This window comes from Triturus cristatus, chromosome 11 (genome assembly GCF_964204655.1).
Source record: "Triturus cristatus chromosome 11, aTriCri1.1, whole genome shotgun sequence".
Taxonomy (NCBI): domain Eukaryota; kingdom Metazoa; phylum Chordata; class Amphibia; order Caudata; family Salamandridae; genus Triturus; species Triturus cristatus.
In genome coordinates, this window is record NC_140594.1 from 855,111,983 (window position 1) to 855,125,420 (window position 13,438).

The 13,438-nt window shown below is 44.1% G+C and overlaps 1 protein-coding gene across 4 annotated transcripts in view; it reads left to right on the forward strand.

The window, feature by feature from the left end:
* Positions 1 to 13,438, forward strand: part of IWS1 (interacts with SUPT6H, CTD assembly factor 1) — a 304,114-nt gene that overhangs the window by 22,854 nt on the left and 267,822 nt on the right. The gene's annotated exons all lie outside the window — the stretch shown is intronic.

Sequence of the window (13,438 nt, forward strand, 5' to 3'; positions counted from 1 at the left end):
ACGGACTCCGGCTATTCTAGAGCTAGTCAGTCTTATGGTGGAAACAGGCACCATCTCTTCTGAATGGAAAGCTGCCTGTGTTCTACCTTGCTTATAAAAAGTGTACCTGGACCAAAAGACTGTGGATAACTATTGCCCAGTGTCTTTGCTACGGCTTTTGGGCAAACTGCTTGAAGGTTTAATTGATGAACAATTAACAGCCTACATAGAAGCTAACCAAATCCTGGATTCCTCACAATCTGGCTTTGGAAAAGGCCATAGCATGGAAACGGCACTTCTGGCAGTGACTGAGTCTACGACTTGCACTTGATGCAGGAAGACCTGTCATGCTCGTGCTATTAGATCTCTTGGTGGCCTTCGACACAGTTTCCCATGTGAGGATGCTGGAGAGGCTGAGAGAGATTGGGATAAAAGGTCCGCGCTTAAATGGCTGCACCATTTTTTGGAAGACAGATATCAAACTGTCACTTTCGGCCCCTATAACTCTCACAAAATGCGCCTAGACAGAGGGGTTGTTTGAGCCCTACTTGGTTTAATATCTATGTGGCACCCGATGCTAAGATTGTAGAATCTTATGGCATCAAATAATTTCTTATGCTGATGATACCCAGCTGATGTTCACATTTGAATCCGACTTGGCTGTTCCTAAAAAGCGTTTTGCCATGGGTATATTATCCATCTCCAAGAGGATGAATGATGATTATCTCTCAACTGAATGTAGACAAGATTGTGCTATTCGTCAAGGCCACCTCTGTCTGGTCAGATGATTGGTGGCCTCTCCTACTGGGGTCTATCCCAGTTACCAAACAATCTGTGAAGACTCTTTTTATAAAAATCGACTAAGCCCTCATGATGAAAGATCCTATTCTGGTTACCACCAGATTATGCTATCAGAGTATGTGTCTTCTGCACAGAATGTTTCTGTATCTTCCTACACCTGCCAAAAGAACGCTAGTGCAAGCTCTGGTAGTTAGCAGATTAGACTACGGCACTGCTATTTTGGCGACAGCAAATGAGACACTGGTAGCCAAACTACAAGTAGTCCAAAATACGGCAGCCTGGCTTGTTCTCAGTCTTCCTCCTGGCACCTCTTCTGCCCTGTTAAAGGTACTGTACTGGCTGACAGTAGAAACGAGCATTGAAAATGCAAATAGGTCTCGCCTTTGATTAAGTTAAAGCCATTTGCTTTGCTAATGGTATTGTATAGCAAAGCAAATGGCTTTAACTTAATGAAAGGCGAGACCTATTGCATTTGAAATGTTTTTTTTTTTTTTTGTTTTTTTTGGCGAGTTGTTCCGACTGCATGCATGGTACCCGCCAAACCCAGCCGTATTCCTCAGAGTTGGTGAAACGGCTGCTGTCATTCCTTCTCATGAGGACGAAAGTGGCTTGCTGGTGACTACAGTGCACCGACGGGAGTATGGTAGTGAGAAGGGGAAAAGAATCTGTCAAATTATGTGCCCTGTTGTGAAAGATTTTTACCGCAGAGATGTTTTTTTGCAAGAATGCCATTAAAGTGCAGCGCTAAGCACTGATGGAACTCACACAGGTACTGCGCCAAGCACGCATGGTAATACACCTTCGTGTTAATTGCAAAGTGATGCAAAGTTTATATTTACCAGTTTTCAGTCAGTCCTTATCTTGGATATTTTGCAATAATGAAACGCCGAGCTTAGCAGTTCCATGGCCTGAATCTGTGTTACTCAAGATAAAATGTATAAAACGCAGGCTTTGAAAACGGTTTATCTTTCCATAAGTACTCTCGAGAAGAGCCTAAATCTCTCCAACTTTTATCTCTTCAATACAGAACTAATGCTGTAGTCTGATTGTACCAAGCTTCAATGTGCTCATGCATGTAAACTACAATCATGCACAAAGGTGCACTGGCTATATGTGTAGTGTGAATGTTTAACCAGCTGTATTGCACTGCAAGCATGGGGAGTAAATGAGGGCTTGTATCTAGGCAGTAGAAGAAACCTACAAAGAGAACTTCATTTCCTATCAACCATCTGCAAAGAAAGGGACTTCACTGTATTTCCGATCATCCATCGTACAGGAAGTGACCTAACTGGTTTCTGTTTCCCTCCCACGGCACCCTGCACTCCTCCTCTTTCCCACGAACTACTTAAAGGCAGCTGCAAAACGGATGATGAAAGGATGCATGCAGCAGGCACAGCTGCGCCTATCTGCACCTGCACTGTGTCCAGCACCAGGGACCCTGGTTCCGTCCTAAGCCCGGCTACTGTGCTGCGCTCCTCTGTGCTTTCAGGCCTGGCTGCTGCTCACCAAACTGCTGCCACACTGCACCACACAACGTTGAACAAGAGTTCACGTGTCTCTTGCAAGTTCTTATGATCAACCACTCCTACGCCTACAGCATCCCAGCAGCCCACTTGCCAATAGATTCAAACTCGCGAAATGCGAGACTTGTTGCATTGCAAATGCTTGTTTTTTCAACTATGGGAATTACTGGAAATTAAAGAGAAGAACTTTTTAATTAAAAAGTTAATACAAATACAATTTACAATTCATCATCAAATTTGTTTGTAGAGCCTCAAGAGATACAGTGGAGCTGATCTGCCACAAAGTACAATAACACAAGTATTTGCAATGCAATTGGTCTCCCATTAGTGAAAGTTGGAGTTAATGGTGTTGTAAATGACAATGTCTTTTTTTTATGCAGTGGATGTATGTAGTGTGGAGTTTAATTATATGGATTGGATTGAACTTGTTAGTTGTGGAATTGTGTTGGGTGGAATTGTGTGTGTGTGTGTGTGTGTATTTGTGTAGTGGAATTATGTGGATAGTAATTATGTGGTATGAAATTAGCTGGAATTATGTAGAATGGTATTGAGTGTTATGGAGTGTAAATATGTGTATTGGTATGTTGTCTTGTGGCGTGGTATGTATTGGAATTTAATTATGTGGACCTGTTGAATTGTGTGACATGATGTTGAATTTTGTGGTGTGGATTGGATGCATTTTTTGTGTATGTGTGTTGATTTGAATTATGTGGTGGTTTGAATTATGTGAAAATGTGTGGATCTGAATTGCATGGTGTGGAACTGAGGTATTTTGAGTGAAATGATGCTGATTTGAATTATTTGGCATGGTGTGGAGTGTATTTGTATGGATGGTTGATATGTGGCATAGTGGTTTTATGTGGGATGTATTTATCTGGTATTTAGTAGAGTGTAATTAGGTGGCAATTATAAATGTGCACGTATGTGCAAAGGCTATATTGAATGTACTTTATTATCCTTTATGAATAACGGTAAAAACAGCTGCAGGAGGACTGTCAAAATTATGTGTTTGCAGGGCCTGTTTTCGCCTTAGTAAGTAGTAGGATGCAAAGTTACCAGACAGAAACCGCCACAACATTTCCCAACAAGCATTTGCAATGCAATCGGTCTCGCCTTTGGGACCTTATATGCATTTAGCTATGATGTGCCCTCATTCATTGACAGTGCATTAACTATCTCCCTGAAACACATAGATACAACTTGTGCTTGCTAAAGTAATAAGACTTGTTTGTAAGTTTTCACTAAATTACCCCCACTCCCCCACTTAAAATCGCAGGTGCATGTACACAACCTCGCTGGCATCCCCTCTGCGTCGCAATCCCGGAATTTTGTGGACATCTTTTCCACAGTCTGCATGCTCTCAAGTGCCTTGGCGGGACATTTGTTTCCTTGTGTGCGCTATACGAAGAAAATCCACTAACTCCTGCATAAATATACGCACACAACGTGGTGCATTCCACAACAGCAAGTGTACCACAGGAATAAAGACTGCACGTCTTCAGATAAAGCTCATCTATCTACCTGCATGCACGATTGCACGTGAACTTTATTGCTACCATGCCGGCTTGTGAGGATTAAATTGTTTTGAGGGCCAGTGATGCGGTAAATCACCTAATACACACATAGCTGCAATAGGCCAGTGTGCCTAAGAAAGCCTTTAAAAATCTGCCTGCGTGCCCTATACAGCAATATGCCCCACTGGTGTGCATGAAAAAAGTCCCCATGTCCTGTTGAAGATCTCAATGTTAGAGAGAGAATTGATAACGGTGCGTATGTGTGTGTGTGTGTGTGTGTGCGTGTGTGTGTGCACGTATTAAAGTGACCCTGACAGAAAAATAATGATGAAATCAAGGAGATGAACACATGATGATGATATTACCCTAAAACCCAGAAATGAAAGATAAACGCATTTCAATAAACACTGTGCTGTTCATTTCGAGTCTATTACCCTTCATATTTAATATTGTGTTGTTATCTATGGTAATTTCGCAGACTACTCGTTTTCTGAAACGATTAGCGATCGATGACACCTCGGGCGACAGAATTTTGCTAGAATGCTTAGCTATAGTGGTGTTCAGTGTATTAGATATAAGCAACAGAACATAGAGGCTTACTAATTACATTTTTCAGAGTCTCCCTGCTACTCCAACATAAAACTCACAGTAAAGCAATGGCATTCGTACTTTTTTAAAATACATGCATACTAACGCAATGTTAGCGATGGAATAATATAACTACTGTATTAAACAATCACCACGCAAGAATGAAAACTAAACTAACTGAACATTTCAAAAAGACTTCACCTAAGTGGCTTTCTGGCACTATTTTGGCAATTCAACATAATCGGAAAAAACAGCGAAAGGAAAACTTTTTTTTTTTTTAGAATATTGACGAACCAAATCACAAACACGTAGAAGACCTTGTAGGCAGGGTCAGTTTTAAAAAGATAGCTCAGCTACATAAGGTTAAATAAATTAGTGCAGCCGACACCCACATTATTCTCTAACCTGATGTGTATATATCGTTGTTCTCAATCAACCAGCAAGGTAGTAGTCCACGGGGCCAATGGCAGCTAAAACAAGCCGGATGTCACCCGCTTTACGGCAGTCTTCAGCAACAAACACGGTCCGCTTTGACTTTCGTCCGTTGTGAAAGCTTTCTTGTCTTTATGGGGCCATGTGTTTGAAACACATGGCCCCATAAAGATAAGAAACCTTTTGCGACGCACTGAAGGCAGATGAGCCCGTCCAAGTGGGACGGCTCAAAAAGCCAAAATTGAACGTCACAAAGAGCTCTTTCCCAATGGCTGGCCACCATTTAGCATAAACGGTGACACTGGCCAATGGGAAAGGGGGGGCGGGGCTTAAAGCCCGTTACTAAAAGCTCCTCAAAAACATAAAATCTCACCAGCGAGACTGCGCAAGTGCGCAGCCCACGCCAGCCGAGACCTAAAAATAAACACAGATCCTGGAGATGCTGCCAGAAAGAGTCCTTAAATGAAGGGTTTCAGGTGATATTACAATTTGGGTGCAGCACTTTAAACCATCCCTTGCCCATGACTTGGAAAATAAATAACTTTTTAAACATAATTTAGGTGGTGAATGCAGATTTAATGAATAAAGCTTCAGCAGCATTTCAAATGTTTTAAAATGCAAACTCTAAACATGTCTCTTGAAATAGGATTAGAACTCAGACATACAAAGTGCACAGTAATCTAAATACAAAGTCTTGATCTGCCTGTGTGCTGGGTTTATGACACTGCCCTGGTGACATTACATGTGAAGTCTAATGGCTCACTGTAGGAGGGTGGAGTGGCAGACGCAGCCATAAATCTCGGCAGAGAGCTCATTTATGGAAAAGAGCCACCTAGCAAAGAGGCCCAGCTCGGCAGGCGCTCATGTGAGAAAATTAATAGCTGTTGTGTGTGAAAAGTGTGGCAGAGCAGAAAGAATACAGAGGAGCAGGACAGAATGCCAGGTCCATCTTGCGGGGGAAGTGCATGGAGCAGAGAGGCACACTGGCAAGAGAGCCATAAAAGCACAGATGTGGGGGGGGAGAGCAACAGAAGGGAGACCTCTGAAACAGCCCTGCCGCTGCGCATCTGGGTTGAACTGACGCTAATTAAGTCATTTTTCCCTCATTCCAGCACAAAAATTAGAAACATTGAACAATAAATCTTACAGGCTATAAATAAATGAATAGTGCGTTAAACACAAAACATGTACAACAGAAAACACCTGTAAATGGCGCCTGAAAATAAAGTGACCGTTGCGTTTCAAAATCTGAATGTTTTTATTTATGTAGCTAAAAGAAAGCACTGCTTTGTTAATTTGCACAAGCACAGTGGCACACAATAATGGGTGCAGACTGAAAATAAACAGCATGCTGCGTGGTGAAATTTTGAAGAGTGCTTCACGTTTGCAGTTAACCTCGAGGCAAACGCTTTCGAGGAATACGAACCGCTGCAGTGCTGGGGCCAAGGTGCCCTCTGTTAGCCTCGGTCGGGGTCGCACGAGTGCACCATTAAAGACCCCGGCAGTGGGATAGCAGGGGGAGCAGCAAGGATATGCAGCTGAAGTGCTCCCTGGAGTCAAAGTGCAGCAGCAGTAACCTGAAAAGTGTGAGGAAGAGCGGCTACTTGCGCAGGCACACAGGTTTTTCGTGCAGCTGGGGCCGGGAGAGACGCCTGAGGACCCGGCATAAGTACTAGGAGATTGAAAAGAAGTGGCACAGCAGGCCGCCCATGTGCAGCATTTCGCTCGACTCCTCTAAGTGACAAGATGAAAACAAATGTAAAACCATGATGGAGTAGCGTTTATTGCAGTTTTATATAGCGAACTCCACACACAGATATTGGATCACTGTGCATGAGCACCTGTTAAATTACACAAGATCACATTCATATTTTGAGGCACGGGGAGAAGTGATGTGCCCAGAATAACAGGATTTTGAGCACACCGAGATTCAATCATGGTTCTCAAATTCCAAATTCTGCAGTTCTGGTTGTAACGCCACAGTCGACCCTGCAGCTGGACAGATGTGGAGATTAAAACGCACAGCGCCATTAAGAAGAGCCTTGCTGGTGGTTGTGTACGACAACTTGTATTTTGCTGCTTCTGTCATTGCATACAGATTTATAATAAGTGAAAGAGGACAGCGCTGCAGCCGGAGCATGGGGATCTCTTGTCTTTATGGGGCCATGTGTTTCTAATTAGAAACACATGGCCCCATAAAGATAAGCAAGTGCTTTGCGACAGCAGCAAAGCAGGCCACCGAGTCCGAATCGGAGGCGAAAGGGCGTGAACCCAAAACCCTCATTTCCAATGGCAGGCCACCGTTTAGCATAAACGGTGATGTCAGCCAATGGAAATGAGGGGCGAGGCTTCAAGCCCTCTTCTGAAAGTCCTCAACAATAAATCTCGCTGAGTGAGCAGAGCATGCGCTGCCACGCTAGGCGAGACCTAAAAAAAGGAGCTTTTTCAAGATCTGATTTCTCACTTACAACGCGCTAAGAGGCAAAGGCCCCAGATATCTTCAATTATAAATGAAACCATACATACCCAGCAGAAGTTTAAGATCTTGTGATAAAGCCCTACTGAGTGTCCTCTGCATTCTTTTATCGGGATGTGGGGAAAGTGCTTTCTCTTACCTTGCCCTCTCCTATTGGACTATGCTTCCTCTGCATGTTTGCACTTGTGCGAACTTCTGCAAATTTAGGAAATTGTTGAAAGCCCATCTATTTTAAATTCTTTTAGTCCTCATTCTGCTGACACTTTCTGAAACTTCTACAGCGCCGAGATGCCCATGGGTGAGTTGTGCGCCATATGAAATTTAATTAGCATAACATAACAAGGAGCCCGTCGGTTAGTTGGAAAGGCTTCATAATCCCTTAAAGATTGTGTTTCTGCTGTCGGAATTATGATGCCACTTTCCGACCGCAGTTCCATATTGGCCTTTCTGACATGGAATCGCTGTCAAAGTGTCTTTGGGGGCCCCTAGCACGGCTCCAATCCTTCCGCATACTGGCCTAGGTGTCCACCTCAACATCCCTGCACTGTGTGGCTGTCACCACACGGTGCCCGCCACACGGTGCAGGAATGTTTACAAACATCAATTTCACAATGGAAGCTTGTGCTGCGGCAATTTTCTGCTCGTCGTACAAACTTGCATTGTGAAATGGAAATTTCTGACCACCCTGTGGGCGGTCACCTCGTTGGGGCCGTCGACCCAAGGTCTAGTGGTTCCTTTTTACAGGAAGTTGGGGTGTTGGGCGGACGCAAGTCCTCCCAACATCGTAATTAGTGCCTTAGTGTGCAATGACTTTCAGGGCCTTTTAACTTGTATGTTACATAATGACTTTGCTGATGACCAAGACTTGCCAATTGGTTTAATCAGAAACGACTCCGCCCTGTCCTGTCTGTGTACTTCATTTTAAATGTCCGTCTGAAATCCATCTTCTGAAAGTTCACTCCCTCATCTAGCGAAGCTAATAGTTCTTGCAATTGTACTAATATAGCAATAGGTGAGTGGACTTTCGGAGTAATTTTTGGCATAGACTCACATTTTAAGTGCTTTAGATTAAAAGTGGTAATAACAGGCATTGGTAAAGCACTAACTCCAAAATTGTTGCACACCACAAATATAAATAGTAAGCATTGTCATAGCCAATTGGTCTCCCCTTTGGGACCTTATAAGTGTTTAGCCAGAGCTATTGGCTTTGCTAATGTTTTTAAGCTATGTTTTAGAGCAGTGTGGCTGCTGTGCAGCATGTTGAAAAGTTATAATAATCGAGAATTAGAGCTATTGGTGCTGTAAATGAGAATGTCCTTTACCTATGTTTTTTGGTTTGGAGTGGATGTATGTGGTTTGGAATGGAATTGTGTTGTGGAATTGTGTAAGGTGGAGTGGAATTATGTGGCATGGTGAATAGATAGGGGTCTGTAAAGATTAATTAAGAAGACAAATGTAGAAGATGCGGCAGGGACTTAGGGGAACGACAGAGGAGCTGGGTGGGATGTGTTGTAAATGACAATGTGTATTACCCCTGGGTTGTGGAGTAGATGTATGTAGTGCGGAGTAGAATTATGTGGGTTGGATTTGAATTGTGCGTTGTGGAATAGTGTGGTGTACAGTGGATTTGTGGGGTTATGTGGCATGGTGTTTAGTGGAATTGTGTGGACAGTAATTATGTGGCATTAAGTGTGAAGTGTAATTATGTCCCATCGGTGTATTGTGTTGTGGAGTGATATGTAGTGGAGTTTAATTATGTGGTGTGCTGTCGAATTTTGTGGCATGATATGGAATTCTGTGGTGTGGTTTGGATGTGTGTGGTGTAATTGTGCTGAGTTTAAATATATGGTTTGTTGAATTATGTGGTGTGGAATGGAAATGTGTGTAGTTGAATTGTGTGGCATTTAGTGAAATTATGCTGATTGGAATTATGTGGCATGTGCGCTGTTTTGTTAGTGGTTTGTTGTGTGGTATCAAGTGGATTTATGTAGGCTGTATTTATCTGGTATTGAGGGAAGTGTAATTATATGGAGTTGAATTATGTTGTGTTGAGTGGTACTATGTAGAGTGTAATGATGTTGGGTGGTGTTGAATTGTGTGGTGAGGAATATTGTGTGTGATAAGTTAAACCACCCTTTTGAACTGATGTGCAATGTTTTTAAGATTGAAGTATGTATGTTTTCACGAGGGTAACTCTGTAGACGTATTGTTGTATTTGGGTGTTCAACTGGTGCTGAGGTGAAACATAAGCCCTGACAGGTAAGAGTGTAAACATGTCAACAATGAAGTAATACTATCAAAAATAAATGCTGTTGCAATGTGCTGCATAGTTTCTTTTCCTTTCTGCTTAGTTTAGTCTTCCCTGCAGAAGAATTTGTCCTCCCCTGCCACATAATTTCAGTGACTTATTATAATGCTCTAGAACACCTGAATAATGTACTGTAAACAATGTGTTCTACTTTGCTGCTAGTCAACACAGGGCTGTCTCTGCCTGGTGTTTTCATACGTTTTATCTATACAGCGCTCTGAAACCCGATTGGGTATAGTTTCCACTTTATAAGGCGACAAATAAAGCAATAATATCACATCTTATCACCTTCTCTGCAGATCCCAGTAAGTGTAGACTGGAACAAGCTGTCCTGGTTGCCATGACCTTGCCCTCTGCAGTGTGCAGGACCAGAGTAGAGAAATTTGGGAAAAAAAAGTCCAAAATAATTTTCACTACCTCTTCCTTGAACTTTGCGAAGCAAACCATTTTATAAAGCCCCAGGAAGACGCTTGGCTGATTATTATTTTTTAAGGTATTTAAAAAAAAAAAAAGATTTTCCCCGCTGTGTGCAAAATTACATAGCAAACTTGCGTGACGCACAAAAAATAAGAAGCAGTGTGTTTTTTCCCTCCATTTTCTTTCATGAGTTGCTGGCAATTCTCTCTGCGTGCCGGCTTCGGAGAAGACAGCAGGAGGGCAGCTTTCTATAGAAGGCATCGTTACCTGCCAAATATTGTCTTTCTCCTTATTAAAGACTCAGTCAACAGTGCTTCAAAGTAATGGCACTCTGCAAAGACCTAGATAAATAAATCAGTTCTTCAGATCAGTTTCACTGTCAAAGGAGGAGCGAGAAATGCCCATGCCTCTTCTACTATTCCTTCCCTCCCCACCTCCCAGACTCCTGAAATATTGATGAGTGAGCAAGAATCCCCTACCCCAGGGGCCATGAAACAACTTGCAGCTGCATGCAGCGCTGACCACGCATAACTAAAACCAACATAAAAAGAAATAACTGAAGGGAAATGCATGGGAAAAGAATAATAGACAAATGCATTGGTAGATTAACTTTTATATAGAATTAAAGGTACATGCTTAACTGAGTTGTAATACGTAATCGATTTGTAACTGGATAAATACATGTCTGGATAAATGGACACATACATAAAAGACTAAACAAATAAATCGTTTAATAGCAGTTTGGCTGGGAGCAGCACGGTCAGAAAACAACTAATAAACGAACAGCTGGGAGCTGTGCTGTCTGAAAACATCTAATTAAAAAACAAAATGAGCACGAAGTGCGTTGTTGTGGGGAATCGTGCAGCAGCAAGCCACCCAAAAAAATACCTGACCACCCCCAAAGCTGCGATTGAAAGTAAGAACAAGCATTGAAAATGCAATAGGCCTCGCCTTTGAATAAGTTAAAGCCATTTGCTTTGCTAATGGTATTGTATAGCAAAGCAAGTGGCTATAACTTAATAAAAGGCGAGGCCTATTGCATTTTCAATGCTTGTTATATTCATGAAAGGAAGAGGATATGGGATGCATGGTACATCTACGAGTGGGACAAATACAGATTCTCTCGTGACAGGTGCTGTAACAGATATAATAGACCCCCCTTGGTGATGGTACAGCATCCAGGAGGGGAGGGGGGGTGGGGAAATCGGGTGTCGTGACCATGATGTGCTGGGTGCAGGTTATGAGGGACGGCGCGTTAGGGGAGGGGTGAGCAGTGCTGTGGAGCGGGCGGGGAATGACCAATTGGGCGGGCCACCAGGTCGGGTCTGGTCTGGTGGGGGGCGGGAGGGGTGGTTGCTCTGCCAGGCACCTAGGGAGCACCACCTGGAACCAGGGGTTTGGCGCCATATGGATGATGGCACGATTCCGTTAAGAGAGAGGAGATTATGAAATTTGAACTTTAGGGGCTCTTTGGCATCTGCGGAGGTTGTCGATAATTGCAAAGAAGGGGTTGCATGCGCTAAATTATGGCGTAGTTTGACGGAGGCCCGATTTCCGAGGGTGGACTTGTGGATCTAGGCCCGGTTTGTTCTGTGCGGGGTGCCAATTGGGTCCCAATTTCGCTTTTGATGCCGACATCCTGGTCTGATAGCATTGGTTGCGCCCAGGTTTGTATGCTGCGGGGGTGGGGGGGAGGCGGCGGCACTGGTCCGGGTGCGGAGAGGCGGCCTCCAGCTGTGCCCAGAGGTGGTCTTCGCAGTCCTGGGGAGTTCTGTTGCGGGGAGGCAGGCAGTTGGGAGGGGGGCACGGCCCTGGTCGGGGTGTGGCTGGGGGAAGCGCTTGGGGGCGCCATTACTACGGTTCGGTCCAACCCAGGCTTGTGAAAACACGTTCACATTTAGAATAAGGAATACAAATTGCTTTTACTTGCGAATACAGGTATTGCTGGTTTTATGTATTTAATTTTTATTATTAATTTATTGTTTAGAGTTTTTGTATAGCGCGAATTCGACCCGAAACTGGTAATCGGAGTTCTTTACATAATTGAGAGAGAAACCGTTACCCGAGTTACATACTGATAAGACATTAAGTACGTGCAAATGCATTGCGGCCGTACACACAGAAGTATACTTAGCCCCGATTTTGAAAACCCTCTCACTGCAAAATGCCAAGGAGGTGCCTCATGGCTGGTGCAGGGATGCGTCGGGGGCCGGTTGACGAGGCCCGGCATAAATTTCGATCTCGGCATGTGATCCTGGGCGCATTGTTAAGCACCCGTAGTATCGAGGGAGAGGAATTCAGCCAGGAGTGATGCAGCGGAGGGAGAGGGGGGCATGTGGGCGCTGCAAGGTCTGAGGCAAAGGAGCGCTGAGGTGCGCTGGGGGGAGACGTAAGGATGGGTAGCAAAAGGTCGGGTTACGGGGTAAGGCGGGGAAGCAGGCTTCGCATGGGGAGGATTGTTGACAGCGGCAGGCCACACATGAAAGGTTTTCTTGTCTTTATGGGGCCATGTGTTTGAAACGCATGGCCTCATAAAGATAAGAAAACCTTTTACCACACATGTAAAGGAACCAAGCCAGTCCAACTGGGACGGCTCTAAAAGAGAAAAGTGTACGTCACTAGACGCTCTTTTCCTATGGCTGGCCACCGTTTAGCATAAACGGTGATGCCAGCTAATGGAAAAGAGGAGCGGGGCTTAAAGCCCACTACAGAAATCTCCTCTAAATCATTAAATCTCGCCAGTGAGACTGCGCATGTCTGCGCAATCTTACGCCAGGCGAGACCTAAAAAGGCGCTATGCTGTGGCCAGTGTTAGCCGTTTCGTGGTGTTTTTTATCTGGCGGGAGTACAGTTGGGGTGCGGGGGAGATTGGATAGGTGAAAGAAGGGCAAACAACATATGGTGGGGGCGAGCAACAAATTGAGAGCAGCGATGGGGCACAGCACAAGCAGAAACAAAGGGCAAGGAGAGAGGGTCAGGGGGCAAGCACAAACAACGGGGAAGGAAGCCTGTGGGAGGGGCACCAGGCAAACGGGATGGTGCATATGACAAGAACAAATAGCAGTGGAGGGTGCACAGGGCAAGCGGAAACAATGTGGTGGGGGCAGGAGACCAGCAACAACAGAGCAATGACTTTATGGACATGAACATAAACCAGTGAATGGTAATTCCAGACCGATGGCAACAAGGAGCAATTAGGTACCAGTGCTAGCAAGCAGCATATGTCCGTTACTTTGATCCGTGGAAAAGAGCGTTCCTATATCAAAATAATCTGGGGGGACTATTCATTTGGAAGTTTTATGAACAGAGGGAAACGGAGGGACTATTTAGATTATAGTAACATATATTCAATGAAGTTTTCAAAGAAAAATGTTGAGTTTTCTCTTGAGTTAGATATACA